The sequence below is a fragment of the Gopherus evgoodei genome, chromosome 6, assembly GCF_007399415.2.
Source record: "Gopherus evgoodei ecotype Sinaloan lineage chromosome 6, rGopEvg1_v1.p, whole genome shotgun sequence".
NCBI classification, from domain to species: Eukaryota; Metazoa; Chordata; order Testudines; family Testudinidae; genus Gopherus; species Gopherus evgoodei.
This window is the reverse complement of record NC_044327.1, coordinates 116,691,260-116,719,129: the sequence shown is the minus strand read 5'-3', so window position 1 is coordinate 116,719,129 and position 27,870 is coordinate 116,691,260. Positions and strand designations below refer to the sequence as shown.

The following is a 27,870-nucleotide window of genomic DNA, read 5'->3' as shown; positions in this document are numbered from 1 at the left end:
CTTTTACCCCAGTTCCCCAAATGGTCCCCTCAAGGATTGAACTCACAACCCTGGGTTTAGTAGACTAATGCTCAAACCACTGAGCTATCCCTCCCCTGCTGATGGAAAAGATGTCTTGCCACTTTGCTGCAGCAGTGGCTCTACAATGAGTATCATAGATTATTAGTGTTGGAAGGGACCTCAGGAGATCATCTAGTCCAACCCCCTGCTCAAAGCAGGGCCAATCCCTAAATGGCTTTGTGTATAATGAATAATTATACCATGTGTAATTAAAATAGATAGTAATAGTGGTCAGGAGCGGCGCTAGGGTTTTTTGCGCCCTAGGCGGGGGTCCTTCCGCACGCCCCCGGTCGTTGGCAGCAATTCTGCGGCGGGGGGGGTGTCCTTCCTCGCTCCCGGTCTTCGGGGCACTTCAGCGGCAGGTCCCGGAGCGAGTGAAGGACCCACCACAGAATTGCCGCCGAAGACCCGGAGCGTGGAAGGACCCCCCGCTTCCGAACTGCCACCAAGGATGACAAAATGCTGCCCCCCCAAATCCTGGTGCCCTCGCCTAAATGGAAGCGCTGGCCCTGGTAGTGGTCCATGAAAGCATATCTAACTACTTATCTAGTTTCTGCCTCAGTCAATGATTTGGATGCATATTTCACTGTGATGATTGCCAACAATCATCATGCTTTTGTAAAATCACTACACCTAGCCTAGGCTGTGAAGCATCTGCTGAGATTTTAATAGGCCTTTCTGGGGCATAGAACTTCAACACTGGTTCTTGTATTAGTTGTTTTAAACTTTCCATGATTCCTCCTTTTTTGCACCCCATTTTTATTCTCTAGAAATTTTCTCAAAGTTGCTGCTTTGGTAGATAGATTAGGTATGAATTTTCCTAGATAATTAACCATTCCCAGGAACTGTTGGACAGTTTTCTTTGACTGGGGATGAGGCTGAAATCTTCCTCTAATCAGGTTTTACGCCTTTATTGGAAATAACGTCCTTAACAAAAGTCAATTCTGTAACCCCTAAAACACACTTCTCCCTATTTAGTTTGAGGTTTGCAGTTCTAGTTAAATCCAGAACTTTCTGAAGTCTATGAACATGCTCCTCTTTCATTGAGCCCCAAATGATAATGTCATCCATTGAGGTGTCAACACCATTAATGTGTTTGTAGATCATATGTATGGTTTTGTGATACACTTTTGTTGCTGAAGGGTAAGCGTAAGAATGTATGTCTTTCAGCTGGGGTATTAAATGTGCATAGCTTTGAACTTTCTTTGGTTAATTTTAGCTGCTAAAAACCTGAAGATGCATCCAATTTGCTGAAATATTGTGCATTTGCAAATTGAGCCATAATCTCTTCTCTGGTAGGTAGTTAAAACAGGTCGTGATATTCCCAAAAGAGTGCCTTCCCGAAAGGGTTGGGGGAGACCCCATCCAATGCAGGGCGAGTGCGCCCCATCTCTCTTAGGGTGTAGGGGTGGGGCGTACGTAACCTATGTCTACGCCTCCTTAGCCCAAGTCAATATATTCACCCCAATAGCTGGGCAGTGTAGCCTAATGGCCAGTGTCAATAGAATTGCCTCAGTAATCAGGGCAGTAAGGCCTAGTGACTAAAGTCAGTAAATTTGCCCTGGCTAGGCAGGGCAGTGCAACCGAATGGCGAGTGTCAATAGATTTGCCCCAGTTGGCAGGGCAGTATGGCCTAGCAGCTAAAGTCAGTAAATTGGCCCTTGGTAGGCAGGGCAGTGTGTCCCAATGGCCAGAGTCCATAGATTCACCCCTCTTAGTAGGGCAGTAAGGCCAAAGTCAGTAAATTCATCCCTTGTAGCAGGATAGTGAGGCCAAGTGGCCTCAGTCAGGAAGGGGGCCGCTATGGACAAAAGGGGGATGGTGGCCCATGTAGTGGGGTCTGGGCCCTCCCTCTCCCCCAGACTCCAAGCAGTGTCAGGGACATATGCCACTGAAGTCAGCTAGGGGTTTCCAACAGAAACACACTGACTCAAAATTTCGTTTCGCTAACTGGGCCACTATCTAATTCCCCTAGGCTGCTTTCAAATGTAGTTCCTGTTACTGCGGTCTGGGCACCTCTGCTGTCTTTGGGTTCCCCAGTCTGCGCTTTCCCTGGTGACTACAGATTCTGTAGAGCCTCTGTGGGTACCTTGGTGTCTGCCTGGGATGCGGCGTCTCTGCCTCCCATAGTCCCTTTGGCTGATCCTTGGCTGATCCCAGGCTTTGGCTGATCCTTGGCTGCATCCGACGAAGTGGGTATTCACCCACGAAAGCTCATTCTCCAAAACGTCTGTTAGTCTGTAAGATGCCACAGGACTCTTTCCTGCTTTTACAGATCCAGACTAACATGGCTACCCCTCTGATACTTCATAGAGTAGTCTGTCTCTTGTCTTTAATGCCATACATGATTCTACCTCTGACCAGGGAATTTGTCAGCTCACCAAAGTTATAGATTGTACTGAGTTTCCTTAATTCTCTGACATATTGCTTGGAGTCAGTGTCTCTGGAACCACTCTGAATGAAGTCAGATAGGACCCTATTGCAGTGTCTCCCCCCTCAAGGCACTCTCACACTAGGCCAAGCCTCCTTGGCTTCAGCACCTGTTGGGTCTGACCTTGGAGTGTTCAGCATTCCTGTTCACACCGTGAGCTCCCTGCAGTGAATCCACCTGAATGGGACACTTGGGGAAGCTTTACATGCCCCCCAAAGGGGCCATGCACCCCAACTCTACAGTCAGCAGTGACTCTCAGACAGGTTGGAAAACAGAAGGGGTTATTAGTCATTGGGAACACCACACAGAACAGATCTTGTTAGCACAGAAGTTAGGAACATTCAGCAAAGACCGTCCTGGGGTGGGGGGGAATCCAGAGCCCTGGACTCCCCACCACTTGATTCATAGACTTTATTCATAGATTCATAGACTCTAGGACTGGAAGGGACCTCGAGAGGTCATCGAGTCCAGTCCCCTGCCCTCATGGCAGGACCAAATACTGTCTAGACCATCCTTGACAGACATTTATCTAACCTACTCTTAAATATCTCCAGAGATGGAGATTCCACAACCTCCCTAGGCAATTTATTCCAGTGTTTAACTACCCTGACAGTTAGGAACTTTTTCCTAATTTCCAACCTAAATCTCCCTTGCTGCAGTTTAAGCCCATTGCTTCTTGTTCTATCATTAGAGGCTAAGGTGAACAAGTTTTCTCCCTCCTCCGGATGACACCCTTTTAGATACCTGAAAACTGCTATCGTGTCCCCTCTCAGTCTTCTCTTTTCCAAACTAAACAAACCCAATTCTTTCAGCCGTCCTTCATAGGTCATGTTCTCAAGACCTTTAATCATTCTTGTTGCTCTTCTCTGGACCCTCTCCAATTTCTCCACATCTTTCTTGAAATGCGGTGCCCAGAACTGGACACAATACTCCAGCTGAGGCCTAATCAGCGCAGAGTAGAGCGGAAGAATGACTTCTCGTGTCTTGTTTACAACACACCTGTTAATGAATCCCAGAATCACGTTTGCTTTTTTTGCAACAGTATCACACTGTTGACTCATATTTAGCTTGTGGTCCACTATGACCCCTAGATCTCTTTCTGCCATACTCCTTCCTAGACAGTCTCTTCCCGTTCTGTATGTGTGAAACTGATTGTTCCTTCCTAAGTGGAGCACTTTGCATTTGTCTTTATTGAACTTCATCCGCTTTACCTCAGACCATTTCTCCAATTTGAGTCCCCAAACAGCAGACTGATCAGCTTCCTGCAGCCCACTCTTGATCACACCTAGCTGCCCCACCTCCATTCCTTTGTCTCTTTCCTGAGCAAACAGGTCACCTGGCCTCCACCTCTCTCTATGTTCTCCAACATCTCCAGCTGGATGTTGCAGAGGATGGGCCCCAGCCATCGGTTGCCAACACACAGAGTGTCAGCCATTGTCTGGGCCCAGACAGCCAGATGGCAGTCACAGCTGCCCTCTAGGAGTCTCTTCAACAATCACAAACCCTTGTCCCACAACCTAGATATTTGAGTACACATAGGGGAAACTGAGGCACAAATATTCAGACAAAACATTAAGAACATTCCCACTTTGTCACTGGTGTCACCAGTTTTTTGCATGTATGTAAAAAAATTGTCTCTCTCAAAGGTTTCATTCATTTTTGTCATGCAATGTTCCTCAAATTTAGTCAGTATTTTACTTAACTTCATGCTTTCACCTTCTTCAAACTTAAATTTGTTATAAATATCCAATGCTTCCTCCCGACAACATGCAAAAAGATTGATGATTTCACTTTATCGTTTTTCAACTCTGCCCCTATGGCTGCTAAGTACTGAAAAAACTTTTATCACGCATGTTAGGGGTTGGGGGGGTGCCGGTTAGTCAAAAATTCTGATTAACTAAGAGTTATACTTACCAATGAAGTGAGGGATTTTGAGTGTGGGAGGGGGCTCAGGGCTGGGGCACGGGAGGGAGTGCAGAGATGGGCTTTGGGAGGGAGTTTGGGTGCAGGAGGGAATTTGGGGCAGGGGGTTGGGGGAGTGGGAGGGGTTTTGGGGTACTGGATCCTGGCAGTGCTCACCTTGGGTGGTTCCCTACTGTTACCCGGGGTTCTTTCAACCCAAAGCTCTTGGTAACTTTTACTCTGTGCAAGGAGATGTCAGGAAATAAATCGGGGGAGACACGGCCATCTGACCGATAGATGGCTGGCACAAACAGGACAACACAAGAGTGCTTTTCACTTAAAGCTAAACTTTACTTAGTCTCAAGCACTTACACACATCTGCAACAAGTTAGTAAAACACCCCAACCCTTGATAATTACAAAGCTGAGTGTGGCTCTCGAGTGATACAGCAACAGCCTGTCTGCTACTGGGGAAAAGAAGATGCATCCAGAGAAAGAGGCCAGTCCTGAAATGAGTCCCACCTGTCTCAAGCTTTTTCCCCTTATTTATGCATTAGTAATTAAAGAAACCTTGTTAAGGAAGCAGTTTCAAGCAAGAGGTTCCTTCTGATTATTGATTAACCAGGTATGGGTTTTTCCAGAACCTGCAGCCTTGAGACCTCAGTGGACATTCCTGGGGCATATCCTACTCTTTGAAAATGCATGTATCAGCAATTTCAACCCAATTCTTATCAGGAAGGACAGGGGGTCAAGCTGCCCTTTCGGTGGCACCCTAAATCCCCCTCCCCTCCTGCCTTGGTCAAGCTGAGACTTGCTTTTAACAGCTTGCTGATTGGCTGTCTTTAACAATAAGCCATAGTGGTTTCAGGCACTTTACTGGTTTGCCAAAGTCTCCCCGTACCACCCACAAGCAGTGACATGTCCCTGCTGCTCCTAGGCAGAGGTGTGGCCAGGTGGCTGTGCATGCTGCTGTTGCCCACTTTTGCGCTCCCGCAGCTCCCACTGGCTGCGGTTCCCAGACAATGGTAGCTGTGGAGCCAGCATTAGGGGCGGGGCAGCGGACGGAGCCCCCGTGGCCGTTCCTCCACCTAGGAGCAACAGGGACATGTTGATGCTTCTGGAGAACCACACTGAGCTGGCCCCATGCCAACCAGACTTTTAATGGAGACTTTTCAGGGGGAGAGGGATAGCTCAGTGGTTTGAGCATTAGCCTGCTAAACCCAGCATTGTAAATTCAATCCTTGAGGGGGCCACTTAGGGATGTGGGGCAAAATCAATACTTGGTCCTCCTAGTGAAGGCAGGGGGCTGATCTCAGTGACCTTTCAGGGTCCCTTCTGGTTCCATGAGATATGTATATCTCCATCTCCATATATATACACACATAAAAAATCAGAAATGCTGGTTTCTAGGGCCTTGCAGTTGGTAAAGTACCAGATAACACAGTTTTTACTGTACAAGTCAAATCACTGTCTGAATTTTTTCTAGTTCTCTGCCACATTGCCTGACAATTGCAGAGTGGGTGGAGGTTGCAACACATCTATTTTTGGCTTTTCCTCCCCTTCTTAAGCTAGTCAAGCTACTACTGTGCTCACCAAATACATGCAAAAAGGCCTCTGTGCCTGGTGCTCCAAGTGCTTCTCTGGGGGCTCACTTTGGCCATGGCTACACTGCCGTTTTACAGCGCTGCAACTTTCTTGCTCAGGGGTGTGAAAAAAACACACCCCTGAGCGCTGCAAGATACAAAGCGACAGTGTAAACAGTGTCCCAGCGCTGGGAGCGCGCTGCAAGTTAATCCCCATGGGGAGGTGGAGTACGTGCAGCGCTGGGAGAGCTCTCTCCCAGCATTGGTGCTGCGACCACAATCGCACTTCAAAGTGCTGCTGCGGCAGCGCTTTGAAGTTTCGAGTGTAGCCATAGCCTTTGTCTCTGCTTTCAGTTGTAAACACAAGCGTTAACTTCAAAATGACTGGAGTTTCCTTCTCGTTCAGCATTTATGACACCATATAATGATCCTAGGGTTCATTAAATAACAAACCAGTGAATAAAATTTTAATAAAAGAAACTGGAGAGCATCTCTGGTGAACAGCTGAACACAGCCATGCAGTGTTCCCACCTTGCCTTCAGGGCACATCTCCAAATTCCTATGTTCATAGTACTAGGGTGGATTTGATTTAAATCATGATTTAAATCACAAGTCAGGAAGACTCAATTTAATCATGGATTTCTACACAGAAGTGCATTCTTGTTGATTGTTATAACCTTAATATATATTATTCACAACTCAGAGATAGATGTAGGTTTCATTTTTAGAAGGTACACACTATACATTTTTAAAGTGATTTATTTTGAAAATTTTTCAGATTAGTTTTACAGCAATATCAGAAAATGAATGTTTGGTTATTTCATTTACCAAAGGTAATTGAAGCAGATATTTATGAAGTCATTGGGAGGTGAACTATCTTTATCAACAGGTTAATCATTAATATTAGGAGGAGAACAACACCAGACAGACATTTAAATTGTTTTATTTAACTAAAACAATGTTATGTATTCCGGATTTTTTTCTTCAACAGCAAACATAATATTTTAAACAAAACAAGCAGGTCAACATGAGAAACTTAAAACATTGGCTTCTGCAGATAACTCAGTCATATTCACTTTCATTTTCCTGTTTGTTCATAATCTGGAAAAGAAAAACCAAGCTTTCCTGTTTTTTCAGGTCCCAAACAATTTCTCAATTTGGAATGAATTAATCCAAAAGATTAAAATATTCTTTCTACACCAGCAGAAGAAGCTACTGCTGTTAAAAGTGAGATTATCACTTCAACAGTCTCTGAATGCAAGTGCTTAAGTGACTTCCATCAGTTCATTGGTGTGACTTTCTTTAAAACATCATCAGCAAACCTATATTTCTTGAATCGTTCACCCTGAGCTGTGAAGTTTATTATAGTTGGCATTATGGAGGGATGATAGCTGGATGTCCATGTCATAGCTAGCGCCTCTTCTTCAGCAGTTAAGGTTTGACCCTGGTACTGAGTATTGAGAATATGGGCAAGAAAATGAGCTGGAGATAGTGCTTGTCCCATTTGTTTTTTTAATGCTTGTAATTTAACTCAGTCATTAAATATTTCTCTTTTTAAGATCTCACTCAGTTCCTTCCAAATTTCAATAGCATCAGCAATAAAACATTTCCCTGTATTTTGTTCAAGGCTACAGAAATAGGCTTCAGGGTGCTCAGCATGTGTTCAGCATTTCTCCTAAGCCCAGTGTTGAGAACTGTGGTTGTGACAGTGCCATCTATTTTTTTCACGATTTTGTTCACAAACTGTCATCAGAATAGGCTGGTTCTTGATATAGTGCTCAAAACAGTCCACTACTAAGTTTCATCGCATGTCTTGTGGGAAAGTTAGCTTGGTTCCTCCCACTTTTTTCAGTGCAAAGGAACACTTCTCATGATGTTGTTTCATTCGGGCAACCAGGCCTTACATTTCTTTGTTGCACTGTTTGCATTTTGCACACATGCCTGTCTTACCCACAGGTAGAAGAACTTTATTAAAATATTCCCAAGCTGGGTCTTTTTTATGGCCTGCTGCCGTTAGTTTTTCCCTTCTAGTGAGAGAATGGTATAGTAGATCTCAAATCAATGAAGGCTATACTGAAAAAGACCTCAAGACTTCTGGAATATGTTACGAAAACAGTTTCACTTTTGTTTCTACTGCCTGTGCCTCCCTTTTCACAGTTATCTCCAGATTTCTTCTCCTTGTCCAGATCTATTCCGCCTCCAACAATCTTCTGTTCATTGAACTTTTTGAAACTTTGCACTTTAAGAGAGAGGTAAGGGATTGACTCTGTGTAAAAAAATTTGCAGAGGAACAATAGGGTTGAAGTCTGTTATTTCTCACCTCTCTATATTATTTATTTATTATATATTTGAAAACATTTTTACTGTTGACAAGCATGTTATCTGTGGAAACCCAAATCCACACTTTGAGAACTGCAAAGCTAAGCATCTCTGATGGTATCTATACTGATCACTGAGTCCCATTGGGTAGATAAGACAGATTAACCTAAATAATCTATACAGAAGCCCCTGAATCCCCATAAAATTGTGTCCCTAATCCATAAACTATTGGAACTCATTTACAAAACTTTTCTAAAACATTAGATGAATATATTGTCTCATACTATAGAATTAGAATTTATAGTCCCTATTCCATGATGAGATAGTTTTAATTAAGATACATTATAGATCAAAGATATCTTTAAATAGTTTTTTTCCTCAAAAGAATTTAATCAAAAAAATCCAATTTTTTTTATTTAAAAAAATTGATTTTTATCCACCCTGCATAGTACTGTCCCTTATGAGGGAGCATCTCTTAATTATAATCTTCTACAAACATCTCTCTACAACTACCAATCCTGTTTCACTCTTATTTTGTCCCTGTCCATGTGCAGCAGTATAATAAAGTAGCACCTATCCTGCTATTCCTGACCAAACTGCTATTTGCAGTTGCCTGTGCAAATACAAAAAAGCAGATCAGACAACAGAGTAACTGGTGCTGGCAGGATTAATTATAACATGACAGCAAGTTCACCAGCACTCCTTGTCTACACAAGCAGTATAATATTGCAAAGTAATAGTTGCCATCTTGGCCAACACCAGAGACTGGAATCTGAATTTTCAGAGCTGAAAGCATGAGTCTCTATAGCTTAAAGCTGGGTCTCAGGGTGCCAAGGTTTCTCCCCCACTTTGAACTTTAGCGTTCAAAAAGTGGGGACCTGCATGATCACTTTTAAGCTTAATTACCAGCTTAAATTTGGTATGCTGCCTCCAGCCAAAATATAGTGTTTGGCACACTTCCTGTTTCCCCAAAACCTTCCCTGGGGAACCCAAGACCCAAACCCCTTGGGTCTTAAAACAAGGAGAAATAAACAATCCTCCCTTCTTCCCCCCCCCTCAGACTTTCCCCTCCCTGGGTTGCCTTGGGAAACTATACAGATCCAAACTTCTTGGATCTTAAAACAAAGAGGAATTAACCATTTCCTTCCTTTTCCCCCCACCAATCCCTGGTGAGTTTAGACTCAATCCCTTGGATTCCAAAACAAGGAAAAATCAATCAGGTTCTTAAAAAGAAAGCTTTTAATTAAAGAAAGAAGAAGTAAAAATTATCTCTGTAAAATCAGGATGGTAAATGCTTACAGGGTTTTCAGATTCATATAAACTACAGGGACTTTCCCACCCCCCTAGCCTGAGATTCAAAGTTACAGCACACAGAGGTAAAAATTCTTCCAGCAAAAGGAAAAACATTCACAAGTTGAAAGAAAACAAACATAAGACTAATCCGCCTTTCCTGGCTATTACTTACTATTTTGAAACATGAGAGACTGATTCAGAAAGATTGGAGAAAACCTGGGTGTACATCTGGTCCCTTTTAGCCCCAAGAGCGAACAAAGAACAAAACAAACAGCACAAACAAAGACTTCCCTCCACCAAGATTTGAAAGTATCTTGTCCCACCATTGGTCCTCTGGTCAGGTGTCAGCCAGGTTTACTAAGCTTCTTAACCCTTTACAGGTAAAAGAGACATTAACCCTTAACTATCTGTTTATGACACAGGGTGACAGCTATAAAAGACCTATAACCTCTATGGATTAGGCACAGAGAATGACATGTAAATATGGATTACATATTTCTCCTGGACAGAGGAAGTTTGTCCCGAGCATTTGAGGTTCACAGTAGTTTGAATCCCAGATGAGCTCCCACTTATGTGATGGTCATCATCTTGATAGACACCAGCGATCTCCAGATCTAAAACTATAAATTGCTTTAGCCTGAGTTAAAGAATGAGGGCCTGAAGCTTATACTGTAACAGGCATAATGGGGTATGCATAACATACAGTGACCAGTAGAGTTACGTATTATTTGCAATACAGTAGTATCTAGGTGTTAAAGGGAAAGGACTGAAAGACAAAGGAGTGTGCGTGTGTGATGAGAAAAGAGACCCTTATGCTTTCTGTCTCCCTAGGTTTGGCCTCCCTGTCCAGCATCTGTCATCTGGTAGGATCTCTTCTCCTGCAAAGAGGACCCCTCCCACCCTAAATAATGAGGAGTCAATCAGTAAAGGTAAAATCAGATAAGGTGTATTGAAGGGTTTATAACAAAGAGTGGGACAAATAAAGGGAATAAACAGCAAAATTGCACAATACAATGATTACTCCCAAACTCAACCCTACAAAACAGACATAAAAACCTTCTTCACAGATCAAAGCGACGGCAGGTGCTTGGGACCTCAATACTCGGGCTAATGGCAAGCCTTTGGAGAAGAGCTCCAAGGGGTCCCTTGATGTTCCTTTGGGATCACGAGAAGCAGAACAGATGGTACACTCAGGAGAACAGTGACAGATGATGACAAAGGTAAGTGTTGTTTCTTCTCTATCTTCTCTTTACAGGTGAGGAAGCTGTTGGAGAAAAATCCCTAGCCCTTCTATCACTATTATGGTAGATGCCTGCAGGTAAGATCTGTGACCCATAACTGTGTCTGGCTGCCACTCAGATGGACAGTCCTGAGGCCATGTTCAGGGCAGCCTTTTATACACTTGCCCGGGAAACCCCTTAGAAAAGGTGGGAAGCCCCTTCTGGGAAAGCCCTTAGGAAAACCCGTTCTGACTGAAAGCTGGTTTCAACTCCAGGAGAAATAGAAGAGTGAGAAAATAGACCTATACCTCACCTGGGTACAAAACTCCATTTTAGAACCAACATGGATTTCTGTAGTCACAAAACATATGAAAATGAACCCAACCTAACATAGGGACCAACTGAGAGTGGAGCTGCATTGTGCTGTGCACTGTACAAAAAGAGTAGTAGATTGTCCCTGCACTGAAGACAAAGGGTAGGAGAAAGGGATGCAACACAAATGAATGAACAATGAGATGTCCTGGAAACATCATATTAGTGCCATGATTTGGATTTGATTTGGGGTGGGATTTCGTTATGCAGGGATTTGTTAAATGGAAAGACAGCCAGGGAGAGGAGACACTGAAGGTAGGAGGTCAGGGAAAAGGAGAAGAAAAGCATGCAAGGTAATAAGTGGGGAGAGGCAGAGGTGAAGACAGTGAGGTGGTGGTATTGGGGAAACAGCTGGAGCAAACAGCCAATCAGCACAGGGGAGAGAACATCAAGTACAAACAGTAGAAAACCTTGAGCATTAGATCAGCAGAAAACCTTGTAGGTTTTCTTGAGAAAACCTTGCTGTAGAAAACCTTGACGAACAGATCCTGTGGGTGTCTACTGATATAAATTCCTTCTCTTATCATATGAGAACTAAACTAGCCAAAGCAGGAATTGCTCTCCTTATGTGTTTGTACATAGTCAACTACTGCAATACAATAAAATTTTTTTGCCTTTTTTCAACCGGGAGCAGCTTGTCAAAGTTCTAGGCTGTGCCTTGGTTCCAGATGTTCCAGCTGGGAGTAGAAACAGATGACTGAATCTGGTATTTTCCTTGATGAATCTGATTTATTACAAGAAACATACAAAGTCCAACTTCTCTAATGCAGAAGGAGCCAAGAATAAAAGAAGCAGTTCCTTAGCTTATAGGCCCAAGTCTCTTTAGCCAACAGACTCAAAAGTTCTCTTGCTAGCTTTCTCCAGGGGCACACTGGGTACCCAAGTTATTGATTGGTTTTGTTTCTGCCTCTCCTCAATTACCAGCTTGTCTTTTTTACCCACTCATAATACCCAATCAAACCTTTGCCCAGCAGGTCCTAGTTTCTAGCCGATTTTATTAGGCTTGTTTTAAATGTGGCCCCTTAAACATTTCTTAGAACTGTCTTAAGTGAAGGGTATGTCTGCACATCAGCTTTAATTTAACCAATAACAAGGTTTCACCCACATCATAACAAAATAATACTAGTGTAATGATATGTTAAAATGAGTAAATAAAACTTTTTAAAATCTTCATATACATTAATATTTAGTATTGTTTTATCATGCATATTTAAATAAATATATTTTGATATAACTCAAAACAAAAGGCTCCTATATTGGAGGAGTCTTTAAAAATAATTAGCTTAAATTTAAAAGACTAAACTTGACATAACCATGAAAGCAAGGAAAATTGCTCAGTTGTATTGCTACAAAGTCATATGAACCTGACAAGCAGTGGCTCTCAGTCCTACTGACCTAGGCTAACTGGAAAACCTTCACCTCTCAGCTGAAAGTAATTAATCACTAATAGTTTGCTGTCCCAGGCAAGCATCTGTTCTTGGATGACAGGAGCATCCATTCTTACTTGCCAGGAGTCAGATTAGATGTATGTATTTGCATATATATATTTGCATGACTTTTATCATCAAAAATATATGCACACAGTCACAGTATGTGTTTGTACTTTTATCTTCCGTAGTAGTTGAATAAAATTGCTTGTTACATCTCCGCAATAAAAAGTTGGAGTTGATCAGCTTCATCTTTACCCAACAGTTATGTGGAGCTGGTGATTGGGGAATATACTTTATACCTAGTCCGTATTTAGCTGACATCTTGTGTGTCAACATAAGTAGTAAAGCAAACTATGTCCAATTTCTCTAATTGCTTTTGTCCAACATAAAATGCTCCCTCTAATTTAAGTTGTGGAAGTTATTCTTCACTTTCTGTTGTAAATAATTGTGAAGTGCTATGCATTTTTAAACAGCAGATAGGAAAACATCTCTCCTATAACTCAGGCAGATAACACCACTGATTAATTTGGTTCATTGTTTTTGTGGTAAATAAATGTTTCTGCTATTTTTACTGAAAAACTAGGAGAATTATACATACAAAAAACATACACCAGAAGAATGTTATTTAAGTTGCAAAGTCAGCACTGAAAAGCTAGGAAATGCCTAAAATAAAGTTTATAACCTACAGTTTTTCCATAAGACCTTTGCCTCATTTAATTCACATGATAGACAGCACTCAGGAAATAAATCAGGGTCATGTTGTTAATGAGTCTGTTGTCCTTAAGATCGCTACCTCAGTTGCTTTTAGAAGTTAGAAGGTGGGGTTAGCCTCAGGATGAAAACTAGCTACTCTTGTGAGAAAAGCTACTAACCTGGGCTCTATCCCTGGCTTTAGCAGGTTTTCTAAATTATGCAAGGCAAGTCATTTAAAACATTTTTTCCCACAGGAAGCCACTAATAATGTATTCCATTTTTTCTGGGTGTCAGATATGACATATGTGAGGCCTCATTTGCAGAAGTGCTGAACACTCATGGCTATAACTGGAAACAGTAAGTGCTATAGACAAACAGCAGCTCCAGCTAAGATGAAATATAGTCCGGAGTATTGAATGTAGAGATTTTAGTTGCTGGGTTCTAATCCTGTGTTTGCTATTGACTCCTCAAATATGTGACTGGTAACTTACTGTACTGCTGTCAGCTCCCCTTTACATTAGGGCAGCACATATGTATTATGGATATTGTGTACATTTTGGTAAAACTTGTCCATTTCTAGTTTGATTTATTTATTGTTGTTTGATACGTATAAAAGTACTGTATTGAAAACCATACGAAATTAAGGAATAAAGTGCAAATTTTTATCATTTTATAAGAAATACTATATTAAATGTACTGTGTTCTTAATAATAATAATAATAGAACATTAGTACACGAGTGCTCCAGAATATAACAGGCTGAAAAATAAAATTTAAAACTGGGATACTCCCCCCCCCAATAATTTAACTATTGATTAATTAAATATATATAAAAAAGTATTTTATCATACAGTCTGTCATGTATTTTCATAAATACTGTTGAGCAGTCTTGAAGGTAGCATGTGACCAAATGCACCCCTGTATTCACACCCTACACACTATTGCAATAATCTTTGTGCAAACTATGCCTTGTGAGATATCATTTGAAAACTAATAACTCACTGGTCAATAATATCACGGTGAAATGTGCGTAGCAACATTATCTCTAAGGTTATGAACATAAGATGAAATTATAACTAAAATGTGTTTACCAGACAAGTCTGAGGAGTGGGTAAACCTATTCCTCAAAAACAGAGGACAAGCTAATGCCTCTAGCCAGGTGTTAGCAAAGTCAATTGGCAACCACCTGTCAAGTGGCCATTCTTTGGCAACAAAGAGGGGCAGGAACAGATCGATCTACATTTTAGTAAGCAACATGGAACCTCTTTCACCAAAAGACTCTATATCTCCATCCTCATAGCTGGAAAGAACTTATCTAGGGGTAACCCTCAGAAAAATGCATTTCAGAGGGTATTTGGATTATAAACATAAAGAGCAAAACCACCCCAGTATCTACCTTTTTTGCTCTCTTTCTCTTTCACCTAAGAAGACAAAGGAACCAGCCCTTGTGTAATAGGATCCCTGGGGTGCAACCTGGGACTGTGAGAGTGCTGTGCACCCTTAACTCTCCAGCCTGGGATGTCTCTCACAATGGTTTGCTAGTAACAAGTAGCAAGCCCCTCCAGGTGCTGTTATCACTCAGCACAACCGCGTGTGGAGCCCAACTAGATTGCATGCTTGCTCCCAGAGTTACTCATGAATCACATAAAGAAAGGCACCAGCCAAATCCCCCCAGCTCTCAGCCTTGTACCTCACGAATATACCATCTTGCACTGCTCAAGATGAGCAGTTCAAATGTATTAATTGGTTTACCACTTCATCAATGGAAAGTGGATATGAACCAGCCTTTGTAAACCTGAGAAAACATCCTTACCAAACACTTGCAAATTCACCGGTGAAGATAAACAGTTAAACAAATTTATTGACTACAAAAGATAGATTTTAAGTGATTACAAGTGATAGGCAAAAAACTCAGAATAAGTTACCAAAAGAAAGGAAAATATAAGCATGTAGTCTAAACTCTCAACCCTATTAGACTGGGCAACATCTAGATTAAGCAGTTTTTCTCACCCCACTGAATATTGCAGTCCTTAATATATAGGTTTGTCCCTTAAACCTGGGCCAGTCTTCTCTGCTAGAGTCTTCTGAATGTCTGTGTTGCTTGCAGCATAGGTGGGGGGAGATGAAAAGGCCAAGCATGGGGCCCCTGTGTTCTGTTTTATACCCTCAGTCTGATGAGCTTGGAGAACATAAGTCCAGGCATGTCTGGTAGACATTGTTGAGTCCCCAGGCAAGGTTGAACAATTCCCCTGATATGTGCAGGTCAGTCATTGAATTGTAGCTCCCTTGCTGGACAATGGCTGTTAATAGTTGTTTAACACCCACCCAGATGTTTGTTACTTTCCTTGGCATTGTCTCTGGAGAGCTAGTATCTGCGCGCTTCCCAAATCCACAGCATATTTTAGTGACAGCCATACAACACAATTCTTATAGCTTTATGCATTAATGATATACATATTTCGATAGAACAGTGACTTTCAGCAGATCATAACCTTTCTTCTGATACCTCATGCGGCCTGGTTTGTATGCAATATAAATTATATATATATAAATGAAGAATATGGCGGTAAACTCTCCCCCGAGATACAGAATGCCACACCTTGGACTTTGAATAGCCCTGTCACTAGGAACACATGGTTGAGATTTTACCTTGAACCAAGTCTAGTTTAAGTGTTAGCTACTGGAGATCATTTTATCTTCATTCCTCTTGTAATCATTTCTAACTTTAATACCTTATAATTGTACTAACTTAAAATCTCTCTCTTTGTAGTTAAATAAACATTTTATTTTGGAATCAGAACTAATCCAGTGTTGCGTTTAAACTGAACTGAATACCTCCACTTAAAAGCAAACTGTTGAATACTGACCCCTTATAAGGGGTCCTCTAATATTTGAACTGTCCGGGAGAGGGATGAACAATGCAGAACAAACGTTTTGGGGAAAATTCAGGACTGAGAGTGTGTTGGGGTTACTCTGCAAGTGGTAACCAAGGCTGGTGGAAACCAGAGTGTGACCAGCGGTTTTCTGGCAGGCTATAGTTATACACAGACACCCAAGGTGTGACCTGCATGCTATTTGTGAGCAGCCCAGGTTGGGAACTACAGCAGCAAAGCACTGTGAAGCACCCAAAGATGCAGGGCAGGTGGTGACAACCCCTCACTAGTCTGGATTGCAACTTGGAATGTGACAACCACCAGTTTTCTTTCATGCTCAAATTACAGTCATTAAGTACTCTGACAGTTACTGTCTTATGGGTTATAAAAATAACTTTAAGGTAGCTCTTTAGAGTTTTACAAAGATTAATTTATTAGTTTTCACAGCATCTCTGTTAAGTAGCAAGTATTCCCCCGAAAAAACTGAGTTAGGGAAGTTTTTTTCTCCTGCTGATGATAGCTCTTCTCAATTGATTGGCCTCTTACAGTTGGTATGGCTACTTCCACCTTTTCATGTTCTCTGTATGTATAAATATCTTCTTGCTGTATGTTCCAGTCCATGCATCCGATGAAGTGGGCTGTAGCCCACAAAAGCTTATGCTCAAATAAATTTGTTGGTCTTTAAGGTGCCACAAGTACTCCTTTTTGAATTAGGGAAGTTATTTGGTACTATCATCATACTCTCTTAGTATTTTCCCTGTAGGTACTTTAACAAACACATATTCTTCATAGAAAAAACTACAACACCCACAAAGTAGGTACTCCTCACATGGGTGGGCACCCTGTACTAACTCTCCAGTGTTTAGAGCTTGTCTGCACTTGAAAATTTACTCAACTAGCTCTTGCAGAATAATTATCAGTTATTCTGGAATATTTATTAGTTCACAGATTCCAAGGCAAGAAGGCACCATTGTGAACATAGTCTGATCTCCTGTATAACACAGGAAATAGAACTCTCCTCCACACTCCCCGGAAGTCTTAATGTTATAGAAAAACATCCAGCTGTGATTTAAAAATGGCCAGTGATGGTGACACCACCTCCATTGTCAATAAATTATTCCAATAGTTAATTACTCTCACCATTATACGTATGTTAGGGGTTTGATACAGGAGTGGGTGAGTGAGATTCTGTAGCCTGCGTTGTACAGGAGGTCAGACTAGACAATCATAATGGTCCCTTCTGACCTTAAAAGTCTTTGATTCTATAGACCTTATTTCCAGTCTGAAGTTGTCTAGCTTCAACTTCCAGGCATTAGAGCATATTATACCTTCCTGTGCTAGACTGAAGAGCCTCTTAGCAAGTACTTGTTTACTTATGATAGCTATTAGTTATTCCAGAGGAACTCTCCCTGGAGATCCGCTGAGAATAAAATAGCCTTTCGCTGATTTAGCACAGCCCCTGAGTAGGCGGCTAGGCGCTGTCAGACTGCAATGACTAAATAATATAAAGAGCTCTCCAAAGCCACTGCCATTATCCCCTGCCAAGGCACCCCCGAGCCCCGCAACTACTGCCCCATGGGCCTCTCCCCCTCCCCAAGGCAGGGAGCTCTGGAAGCCGAGCCACCCCACGCAGCACTGCAGACGTGACGCGCCGCCCACCCGGCTCCCGTCCCGTCCACCAAGGGGGGAGGAATCACGCCGATGTGGTCTCCATAGTTACGCCCATTCCTCAGCCTGCCGTCAGTCAGTGCGGTGAGGCTTTGCGACACTTGCTGTGGGAGTCACGGCAGAAGGATAGAGCTTGTCAGCTGATTTACTGTACCCGAGAGTGGGGCACAGGGGCAGAGCCCTGCGTACCCCCTTCCCCACGTGCGGGGTCCAGGGCTGGGCCACGCACCACAGACAGCGGCAAGATCGGGGCTTGCCTGTACAGGTAAGTGCCTCACTTGGGGGGGGGGTGTCCTAGTCCCACGGGGGACCCACGCCCCCATTTCTAGGCAGGAGGCTTTGTCTCCTCCAGGTGTGACCTCCCTTGCCGGGGGACGCGGGGCTTGGTCCTGCCTTGGGGCCGGGCTGTGCCTGGCCACCGCTTCTGCCCCCCCCTCTCCCGGCAGCGTGAGTCCCCTTGGGGCTCTGCCTGGCCCCCCTTCTCCCCGCAGCGTAAGTCCCCTTGGGGCCGGGCTGTGCCTGCCCCCACCGCCCCCCCTGCAGCTTGTGTCCCCTTGGGGCTCTGCCTGGCAATCCTGACCCCCTTTAGCGTGAGCCCAGCTAGGTGTGGGGACAGAGGCTGCCTGGCACCCCCCTGCAACTCAACTGGGTGTCAACTGGGTTATTTCATGGGGGTTGAGTGGGTGGCAGGCACTTGCTAATATCCTCTTGGAATTACCCCAGTCAGGGGGTTCAGGATCTTGGTGAGTTGCAGACACATTGCTGTCACCTGACTGTACTAATTCAGTTAATTATGTTACAGCTTTCACTTTCCAAACAGTTATGTGCCTTTATGAATTAGTACTCTTTTAGAAATTGGGCTCAATAAGGGATGAGTTTCCATGCGTATCATGGCACAACATGTGGTTACAATATGGAGGTGGGAGAATTCTTTTTGCCTGTTGGGCCATAATGCCTGTGGAGGTGAGACAAATGTTACAGTAGTACCAGGTTTTATTTGAATTGTGGACACTCTCCATCACCACAAGTATTCTACATGGCACCATACCAAATTCCATTTTGGTCAGTTTCAGGGCCAGGGGTTTTTAAAATTTGTCAATTTCAGGCTTTCAGTTTACATGTGAAACTTCACCATTTAGTAACCCTGGGAGTCCTGACCCAAAAGGCAGGCAGAGTGTGGGGGTCGCAAGGCTATTGTAGGCAGGTCATGGGACTGTCACCTGTACTTCTGCCTCGCTGCTGGCAGGAGCGCTGCCTTCAGAGCTGGGCCACCAGAGAGAGAGGCTGCTGACTGGGAGCCCAGCTCTAAAGCCAGTACCGCCACCCCCAGCAGCACAGAAGTGAGGATTGCAGGGTATGGGAGGGTTGGATTACCATATGTCTGGTTTTCCCAGCAGTCTCCTGGGTCACGGGGGTAGAGCTGACAGCTGGAACTGCGGAGCTTCCTGCAGCTGGGGGAAATCCTGGAGGTGGGTCTGACCCATCCCAGGAGTAGCCCCTTCAGGAGAAGAGGAAGTCTTGTCTCTCCCTATCCCCAGCTGGGACTAGCAGCTGGAGCCCTGCATAGGGTAGGAGCCCCTGACTAGGTGCCAGATTTCACAGGGGAGATCAGATTTCATGGTCTGTGATGTTTTTCACTGCTTATAGAATCAGTTAATAGGCGTATGATGGCACCTATTGCTCATTTAAAGCAAATCTCCTGTTACAGGTTAGTCTTTAGGAATTAGTAACTTTTGGTAGTGACTGGATGCCAGTCAGGAACTCATTCCTCTCCATCCAGATTTCAGGATTTTATAGCCATTGTTTTCCTCAATTTACTATTGTTATGAAAGCAGATGCTTACACCCACATAGCACTTGGTGGATTTACATGACACTTCACGTAGGTACAGATGTCAGCCAACACAGAGCTCATTGCAGGATTGAGGCCTGTTGTATCTTTTAGAATTTTTTCCTCATGGGAGGAATTTCCCTGTGTATTAGGACAGGAATATGAACACGAGGGTGACTGCAAATGATGATGACTTTACAGATTTAGGATCTATTCCTTTTGAAGATTTATGCACATGCTTAACTTAACTGCAGGTAAGTAGCCCAACTGAGGTAAACAGGACTCCTGAAGTTCATAAAGTTAAGCACTTGTATAACTCTTTGCAAGATCAGAATCTTGGCGTATAGCTCTTACTGCAGCAGCAGAGGCTCTGACTAGGTTAGCAATTTAAATGAATTCAGTACACTGAGTTATGGTAGCACTTTTTGGTCAATAAATGTTGTGATCTTGTTTTAAGAATTGCTGATAGCTTTAGATATCACTCATGAATACAGGGAATCTCCCCTTCTTTCTCCTTCCACAAGTTTCAGGACAGAAAGAAAGATGATGATAATTGTCATTGTATGTTGTTGTAATACACCCATGTACAGTAAGACACTGTATAGATAACAGTATATGGTACAGTATAGATACAGACTAACATAGCTGCTACTCTGAAACCTGAGTATAGGGTGATTTATTATATGGTACAACACCTTTTGATTTCTAAGTTCTGGGAAGTTCTCCAAGAAATTAGTAGCTTTAAAAATAACTCCTGATTAAGGAAACTTGTATGAGTTGTACAGGAAAAGTCATCATAACATGACTCCTATTGTTTTATGTAATTCCTTTCATAATAGAAGGCAAGATAATCTTAGGAAATAGCAAGGAGTTTTAAATCATTTTCATAACTGCCTTGAGTAACTTGTACTTGTACTTCAAGTGACAGCTTAAATGAGGAAGGTTTTTTGAGAAAAAACGAAAGTGAGATTTTTAAAGTCATCATTAAGGAAAAGACCCTTCATTACAGAAATGAGATGCTTTTAAAAGCTGGCTAAAATTAATGCTGTGTAAGTGATTTTATAAAACAAGAAACTAGAAATAATTCATCTTCTCATATAAGCAACCGTAGAAGATATGTTCAGCCTTAGTCTCATATTTGTATTGTTAAAAATTATAGTCTGCACATGTATTACTTTAATAATTCTGTTCACTCACTCAGCTGGGGTGAGTAAAATATCCATCTTTTTCATTATCATTGCTATCATGATTAAAGTTTACGGTGTAAATCTTGTGTCTGGGCTGGTAATATTTTGTGAATATTTTGCAAGCCAGTAAAGTCCTAATTTTAGGAAGTCTGCTTACTCATTATTGATTTGGTATTTGTTTGGCAATAGTGTTTAGCGAAGTAATATCTTTATTTGTAGTACATAAGACCCATTGTATTAGGGCTATAGAAACTAGTAACAAGAAGACAGTCCCTGCCCTAGATTGCTCACACCATAGGTTTATGATAGGATGCAACAGGTAACTAAGACAGACAGATGACGCAGGGTGGCATTTGAGAATTGACAGACAGACTTCACTCTATCTATCAAAAACTTCAAACCTTGGCCCTTTTAGATCTGTAGTACTTGTAGATGAATTTAATTCGAAGGTTAAGACAAAGTGTATCATTTAAATGAGTAAAGGTAGTTAAACTTTCATGCATTCTGTATAGTTTATTTAAAAAAAAAAAAAAGAGAGAGAAGAGGCTGGATCCTGGAAAAACTTAATGTGTATACTCAACAGGAATACTCGCACATAAAAATAAGAGCATCCAAGTGTGATGGAGTGGAACTTTAAATTCATGACACCTAGAGTAGAATAATTTCCTCCCCAGTATGAGGTAATTCATATTCATTTTGCTGACTATGATTTTATTAATGTTCCACAGATATTTCAGACTTTTCTGAAATGGTTAGAATTAATGAAGGTACACCACACTAAGAGTTCATACTGTACCCATTGCTGTATATTTAAGTGCCTCGTCTCAGGTGAACCACTGAGATTAATTACCCTTTTACATTTAGGGTAATTTTCCAGGCCAATTTAACGCTTGGTCAGTCCAATGAGACTGACAGCCAGGTTGCAATCATTGTATAGATACACCTGGATTGAAACCATCTGCTCAGTTTGTGATCCTCTACACAGCCTACCAACTTGGGCAACGTTCAAAATAGTAATGTGGGACCTGATCCTGCAAACATTTCTGCATGTACTTAACCTTACTACCACAACCAGTCCCATTGACTTCAGTTGGCCTACTCATGGTTAAGCATCTGCACGAGTTAGCAGGATTAGGGGTTTGGAGTGAAAGTCTTTGTGTCCTGTTGTTAGTCCATAGATACATCAAGTCCTCTTGACAGCTGCTTTAATTTTTTGTCATCAGATGTCCAGAATTGAGCATCATAAAATGAATAAATTTACAGTTTAACACACCGGCTGTTAACTCTTCTTTTCGGTTCCTTTCTCTCTGTGTGTGGGGGGGAGAGGGAAGTTTCATTAAATCTTGCCAACCTGAATATCTTTTTGAGAGGTCTGCTTGCTGATTTCCTGCATGTAAGTAATATCCTGCTGTGCTAGCACAAGAAGAAATTCACTTCTTGATTGTGCTATAATATTGTAAAAAAATGGATTTTTAGTTGGAAAGTACTGAAAAACTGTCTAAAAAGAATTTGGATTCTTGCAGTGTTTTCTTCACTTGTATTTTGTCTGTGAATCTGTACATCTTAAAACAGTACTGAAAGCATGTAGCTGTTTTTTTCAATTCAATACATTGAGTGGATAAAGTACAAGGGAATAATTGTCATTACCTATTCTGGTAGAATATTCTACACTTACCACCTGTCAACCCAGATGATAGTAACAGTCTGCGACAGGTGTCAGAATGAAAGATCTGTCTTCAAAATCATTTTATTGTACTTAGTATAATGCAACGTATGCACTCTAAAACTGTATATGTTGTGGTGATTCAAAGGCATTTCCCTCACTGCCGCTTTTTTAGTTATTTATTTGGATATGTATAAAATATATAATTTTCTTCCTTTCATTTTAATAATAGGCAAGGAAAGCATCTAGCGGCATTTAAATTAGGTAAAGCTGAATTTAAATCATCATCATCAAGGGATGTTGCCTCCTTGCTGATCAATTGCCACCCAAGTCCTTAATGTGACCTGCCTGGATATTCTACTTATGTTCATCACAGGTGATCTTATTGTGCCATGGAAGTTTTTGGTGACCACATGATTGCTGGCCATATAGCAGCATTCCTCAGTAAACACGTTTTGGAATTTGTTGGTCTTCGACCCTAATAATGTCTGTACCAAGAAAGCCTCTGAAACCAACATGGTGCTGATGGAGGTGATTGCTGGGTTTGACTGAATGCAAATGTATTCTGTAACTGCTGAGAAACTTTAGAAACATTTGAGTTACAACTAACACATTGATTGGTACTGATTGTATTTACTGAACCACCAACATGTGTGGGTGGCATCATCTAGTGGTGAAAACACAGCCCTAGAGTCAAGACATCTGTGTGACTTTCTGTGTGACATTGGGCAAATTACTGTTTTTGCTTTTAAAAGCATACACTTTTGGCATGGTTCTTGAGGTCACTGCTGATGCCAGTATGATTTATCACAAACAATCTGTGAACTGAAGTGTTTGTAAATCAAATATGGTCTCAGACCATAACAGCTCCAAAAAGAAACATTACAATTTTCAAGTAAATGTATGTGTTTTAAAATGTGTGCAATCTGCATATTAGTGCAACATAAATCAGAAGGACTAAAAAGAAAACATTACATTCTCTACCAATTGTATTCTTCTCTATTTAGAAAACTCATACTTTTGTTTCTGCATTGTCAGTGGATTTCAAATATGCCTATTTTAGATTTGATATCACAAAAATACAGAGATCACCACCACCAATGACATCAGCACTGATCTGTGAACTGAATTTTGGGTTTTCAGACAATAATACTAATGTCTTTTACTTCCACAGCAGCTTTAATACAAGGATTTTAGTGACATTTACAATTAAGCCTTATAACAGATTTCCGAAAAGCATTCCAATAAAGTTAGCGTATCTTTATAGCCCCATTTTGAATTGTGGAAACTGACATTTGGGGGTTCAGTGTATTTCATTTTGCTTTTCTGTTAACCAGATCTGTCTTGTGATATTTCAGATTATGGTGAGTTCTACTGTAGTGTAGACTTTAGAAGGTGTGGGCACACTGTGCGCAAGACAGCATGGAAATTGTTATTTAGTATAAGCATATAGAATAAACTTAAAATATTTTCCTTTTTGTAGAAGAACCGAGCCTAGTGTGTTGGTGTTGAGTTCATAGCCAAGACTAATTATTATTTTGAAAATTAACTCATGGATTAAGCCTGATAAAATAGTGAAAGATTCCTGTGCTTCAACACTCCCAAAACAACTAGTTAGGCCCCCTGAAATTTAAAATAAATAAATTATGCATACTTTTAGTTGTAACATTGTCAACAAACTTGCTATTTAATTTTAAAATCTCTTGCAATACAGTACTTTTTAAAAACATATCCTAATCATCTTTCCGATAATTTGTCACAGACTTGTACATCCATATCTAGATGTCCAAGCTTAAACACATCCCTCTTCCTATTTGCATCCAGGGAATGGAAATATTACCATCATCTAATATGTATTCCTGGGGGAATTCTGCACCACTATTGATGTCCCCTGCAGATGTCTTTGCTTCCCCATAGAAAAATGATTTTCTGACGGGGAAGCTGCAAAAGCGGTCATGTGACCCTCCCCAGCAGTATGTTTCAGGTGCCCAGGGCAGCTGGCAGAGAGGTAAATCATTGTGGGGCAGGAGGTGGGATTGGGGTTCCTACCCTGCACCCAGCTCGGCTGCTAGTCTGGGCAGGCCCGGGGAGGATGGGACTTCCTCTTTCCCTTCATGACATCCGGGGCCTGGTCAGATCCCACCTTCAGATTTCTCCCCCAGCTGCAAACTCCTCCTCTCCTTCCTCCCTCTTCCTCCATCTATTGTTCCTCAGCTGTGGGGGGAGGGATCTCTGTACAGGGAGCTGCTCCCTCGTCTGCCCTACCCCCAAGCCTCACCCCCCTGCACTCAGAACCCCCCGATGAGCCCCACAACCCTAACAAGCCACCCACACCCAGATCCCCACCCCACCAAGACCCAACCAATTGTACCTGGTTCCCCACTGAGCTCCACTCCCCCCAGCATCTGGAAACCCCACTAAGCCCCTTCGCCCCCGCTGAGCCCCAACTACCTTCACCTGGATCCCCCTGCAGAGTCCCGTTACCATTACACCCAGAACCCCCCAACAAGCTCCTGTGCATCCACATCCCCTCTGCACCCGGATTCTCCACTGAACTGCCTGCACACACAAGTCTCTCAACTCACACCTGGATCACTCAACACCAAGCCCCTCCACATTTGGATCCTGCCTTGCTCAGTCTGCCTCCTGCACCTGGTGCACCTGGCATGGCAGAGCCCTGGGATGTTTCTGGAGTAGGCCCTGTCCTTGTACTTCCAGAGTTAGGTGCAGCCTCACCACTGAGTCCATGTCCTGGGGGGCAGGGGAGCTACACAGTGATCTCCCACCTCTGTGCAGCCAGTGGCCTGTGCTAGCCAGTGGCCTGTACTCCCCAGTGCCATGCTGGAGCCTCCACATTTATTTGACAAATTAAATTTGCAGAATTTTAAAATATTGTGAACAGAATTTAAATTTTTTTGGCGTAGAGTTTTTAATTTTTTTTCCCCAAATGCCCTCAGGAGTAAATATGCAGAGGATCAGCAAAGAGATTTAATGACTGGCACCAAAGATGGTGGGTGCTGCTGTCCAGAGGCAATGCACTGGTGAGAAAACCCCCTCCTATCTAGCTGCTGCAATTCCTATCATGACTTAATTTTTGTTTGGGTGTACTTCTGTTTGGTGTCTCAGAAATGTAACCCTCCTCAGTATCCATTTTAGGTTCTCTTTTATGGTGAACAGCTCCAGTACCAAAGTTTTGTCTGAACAGACTGTCTACACTGAAAGTTCTGCTGCAGCTTGGAGAAGTCATGAGTAGTAGCAAAGGCCCAGTAGCTTTTTGCACACGCAGGAATCATATCCGTTTGTGCTTGATTCATGTTCAGAAAGTTATCTTTACAATAGTAAGGATTAGGAACTAATTTTATTTTAAATGCAAACTTAGATTCTACAGAGGGTGATGTCACTCATGCCAGGCAAATTGGTGAGTGGATTTTTCAAGCCATGATAATGCTGTATCATAGGATCATAGAAATTTAGTGCTGGGAGGGATGTTAGCAGGTGATCTAGTCCATCCCCTGCACTGAAGCAGGACCAGGTAAGCCTAGAGCTTAGACCTTCCTAGAGCTTAGAACACTTTGACAGGTGTTTGTCAAACCTGTTCTTAAAAAACCTTCAATCATTGGGATTCCGTTACCTCCATTGGAATTCCTGTACTTAATTTTTTCCCCCATATGTAACCAAAATCTCTCTCGCTGTAGATTAAGCCAATTCTTCCCAGTCCGACCTTCAGCAAACCTGGAGACCAGTTGATCATTGTCCTTTTTGTAACAGCCCTTAATACATTTGAAGACTGTTGTTAGGTCCTTCTTCAGTCTTCTTTTCTTAAGACTAAGCATGTCCATTTTTTAACCTTTCTTCATAGGTTGGTCTTCTAAATCTTTTATCATTTTTATTGGCCTCCTCTGAGCCCTCCCCATTTCAACCACATATTTCCTAAAGTATAGTGCCCAAAACTGGTCATACTACTCCAGCTGAAGCCTTGCCTTTGCTGAATAGGGCAGGATAATTACCTCCCATGTCTTACCTATAATGCTTATGTTAATACTCTCTCTGGAGTGTATTAGCCTTTTTCGTGACTGCATCACATTGTTGACTCATATTCAATTTGTGATCCACTATAACCCCCAGATCCTTTTCTGTTGTACTACTGTACAGTCAGTTCTTTCCCATTTTGTATTTGTGCATTTGATTTTTTCTTGTAAGTGTAGTTCTTTATGTTTATCTTTATTTAATTTCATCTTGTTGATTTTAGACCAATTCTCAAATTTATCAGGGTGATTTTGAATTCTGGATCTGCCCTCCAAAGTGTTTACAATCCCTCTCAGCTTGATCCCATCCACAGATTTTGTAAGCATGCTCTCCATTCCATTATCTGAGTCCTTAATGAAAATATTCAATAGTATTACCCAGGACCGATCCTGCGGTACCCTACTAGATGCATTCTCCCCATTTGACAATGGGGAGACAATGGTTGAATACCATTTTTCAACCACTTCTGCACCCACACTTCAGTAATTTCATCTATACCACACTTCCCTAGTTTGTTTTTCAATTGAAGGACTTAAAAGCATGTGCAAAATTTGAAAATCGAAACTGCATATTAAGTGTCATGTTAAGTTCTGTAGCTTACATGCTTGAGACATGGGGAAGAGTGATGGACTCATTAAGGATAGGCATTTAACTCAAACTTAGATTTCTTATGCTGAAGCATCTTGCTCAGATAATGTTTTTTAATTATTCTATAGTATACTAACTTGCTTGGTTTGGTGGTAATTTATATCACCTGACGTGTAAAATAGTAAATTAAAGTGTCCCATGCTTGAGTTCAGTCATAAATATCCAGTTTCTTAATATTCTCAACCTTGTTCTTTGGTTTTCTGTTGAGAGGCCTCTAGACTCAGTTGATCCACTTGATATATCTCGTTAAGAATGAAAATGCAATTTAGTTTAGAGAGGGCTCTGGCTTCAATAAAAGAGGTTTATATAAGATTTTTTTAATCCAAAATTTCTAGGAGCACACCTTGTTTAGGAAATGCAAGGATTACAGTAACTGTACTCAAATAGATATGATCTGGGTTAAATTTCTATCTTTCTTTCCAACACTCAGTCATAAATTGCGCACCAGAAAGTAATTTGAAATAATTTGCCAGATTAATGCATTTGATCTCATAAATTTTGACCCTCGTTTAAGTTTAAAATTTGTTACTTACTAGTGATTTTTCCAACTGCAGAATGCGTAGTAAAAATGTTTTAAAAACATTGGATTTATTTAATATGATTATCTGACATTTTGGACGCTCTTATAATTTAAGGAATTGCTTTCTCACTGACTGAATTTGAACATAAACTTG

At 41.9% G+C, this 27,870-nt stretch overlaps 1 protein-coding gene and 1 long non-coding RNA gene across 6 annotated transcripts in view; both read left to right on the top strand.

The window, feature by feature from the left end:
* The first annotated feature begins 10,422 nt into the window (after positions 1 to 10,422).
* LOC115654029 lies at positions 10,423 to 13,788 on the top strand. The gene is made up of 3 exons (XR_004001079.1): positions 10,423 to 10,516; positions 10,655 to 10,807; positions 13,597 to 13,788. It is a non-coding gene; the product is annotated as an uncharacterized LOC115654029 (long non-coding RNA).
* A 4,134-nt stretch (positions 13,789 to 17,922) lies between these two features.
* WDR7 (WD repeat domain 7) overlaps positions 17,923 to 27,870 on the top strand; it is a 351,772-nt gene continuing 341,824 nt past the window's right edge. For all 5 annotated transcript variants that reach the window (XR_004001091.1, XM_030568068.1, XM_030568066.1 and 2 more), the window contains exon 1: positions 17,923 to 18,107. The gene's annotated coding sequence lies outside the window, so the exon portion shown is untranslated. The remainder of the gene's footprint in view (positions 18,108 to 27,870) is intronic.